The sequence below is a fragment of the Anopheles funestus genome (assembly GCF_943734845.2).
Source record: "Anopheles funestus chromosome X unlocalized genomic scaffold, idAnoFuneDA-416_04 X_unloc_179, whole genome shotgun sequence".
Classification (NCBI taxonomy): Eukaryota; Metazoa; Arthropoda; class Insecta; order Diptera; family Culicidae; genus Anopheles; species Anopheles funestus.
The window spans coordinates 7,501-9,843 of record NW_026045126.1 but is presented as its reverse complement, the minus strand read 5'-3'; positions in this window follow the sequence as shown (position 1 = coordinate 9,843).

The following is a 2,343-nucleotide window of genomic DNA, read 5'->3' as shown; positions in this document are numbered from 1 at the left end:
ATCGCTACCATGTCTGTGGCCGGAGCTATTCGACGAACAACCATCGCATTCACCTTCTCGTTGCACTTCTTCGGGAATTTGGTGCAACCAAGTTTTCACTATAACTTGGTCATTTTCCGTCCATCGGACATGCGGTTTTGGGTGTCGATACTTGACACCGCACGCTACAATATGTTCCTCCACGACCATGTGGTCCGATGCTTCCAACAGGAGCTATTCGAGGATTACCGATTTTTCACCATTAAAAATGCTCAATTTTGAACCAACTTTTGCCTATAACTCAGGCTGTATCGATCGGATCTTCAATCTTGAAAAAGTTTTGGATAGGTGGCATCAAATGCTACATTTCGTTCTTCCACGTCAACTTTGTCCGATGTCTAGCAAAAAAGTTATTCGCGAACCAAGTCCAGAACCCATGCAATGGCTGCCCACATTGCATACATCACGGCGGTTAACTCTCGTTACTCTATACCGAGGACTTGGTACATTTTCAGGCATTCGTTGCTACTTCTCGGTTCATGATATTCGTTTACGGTCTTCACTAGGGCATTTGGTGCTCCTTATCGGTTCATGATATTCGTTTACGGTCTTCACTAGGGCATTTGGTGCTCCTTATCGGTTCATGATATTCGTTTACGGTCTTCACTAGGGCATTTGGTGCTCCTTATCGGTTCATGATATTCGTTTACGGTCTTCACTAGGGCATTTGGTGCTCCTTATCGGTTCATGATATTCGTTTACGGTCTTCACTAGGGCATTTGGTGCTCCTTATCGGTTCATGATATTCGTTTACGGTCTTCACTAGGGCATTTGGTGCTCCTTATCGGTTCATGATATTCGTTTACGGTCTTCACTAGGGCATTTGGTGCTCCTTATCGGTTCTTGATATTCGTTTACGGTCTTCACTAGGGCATTTGGTGCTCCTTCTCGGTTCATGATATTCGTTTACGGTCTTCACTAGGGCATTTGGTGCTCCTTCTCGGTTCATGATATTCGTTTACGGTCTTCACTAGGGCATTTGGTACTGGGCTTCCCACTTTCTACTGATCGATCCATACTCACTTGCGTGCACCTAGCCTAGGAAGGTTTCCTATGGCTTCCCATCTTTCTACTGATCGATCCATACTCACTTGCGTGCACCTAGCCTAGGAAGGTTTCCTTGGGCTTCCCATCTTTCTACTGATCGATCCATACTCACTTGCGTGCACCTAGCCTAGGAAGGTTTCCTTGGGCTTCCCATCTTTCTACTGATCGATCCATACTCACTTGCGTGCACCTAGCCTAGGAAGGTTTCCTATGGCTTCCCATCTTTCTACTGATCGATCCATACTCACTTGCGTGCACCTAGCCTAGGAAGGTTTCCTTGGGCTTCCCATCTTTCTACTGATCGATCCATACTCACTTGCGTGCACCTAGCCTAGGAAGGTTTCCTTGGGCTTCCCATCTTTCTACTGATCGATCCATACTCACTTGCGTGCACCTAGCCTAGGAAGGTTTCCTATGGCTTCCCATCTTTCTACTGATCGATCCATACTCACTTGCGTGCACCTAGCCTAGGAAGGTTTCCTTGGGCTTCCCATCTTTCTACTGATCGATCCATACTCACTTGCGTGCACCTAGCCTAGGAAGGTTTCCTTGGGCTTCCCATCTTTCTACTGATCGATCCATACTCACTTGCGTGCACCTAGCCTAGGAAGGTTTCCTATGGCTTCCCATCTTTCTACTGATCGATCCATACTCACTTGCGTGCACCTAGCCTAGGAAGGTTTCCCTTCGGTACCGACTTCCATCTACGCACTCGATATAACCTAGGTACTTGGTACCGATGTTGGTTAACACTCAAGCATTTCTTGCATCCTGCGTGCAAGGTACCAATTTTCACTTCTTAGGTACGTTTATGGGCCCGCATTAATCCAATATCGCTCCGATGGCCTTTCGCATTATTTCATCCGATAGCCCTTGCCAAAAGCTACCAAAAGTTTCTCCACGGCCATGTGCTCCGACGCTTAGTTTAGGAAATATTCGAAAAAATTCAAAATAGGAAGCATTTTCTTATTGGAAAATCACCTTAAATCGATGGCCATTTTTTGGGCAAAAACTTTAACGTCTTCCCGACTTTGCGGGAATTGCGAATTTTAGGCACCCAGAGAAAATCTTTTACTTTAAGGGGGCGGCCGCGAAGTTGCCCAAAGTCTCGGACACAAAAATTCTCAAGTTCCCCCACTCTAGTAAATCGCCCTATGAGTATCTCCTGGCCCGCGAGCTCTGCGAGCGGGCCAGCTTCGGCGATTTTTGCCTTTTCGCCTAGGCGGTTCTTCTACGAAATTGGTCCACAGCTTTTGC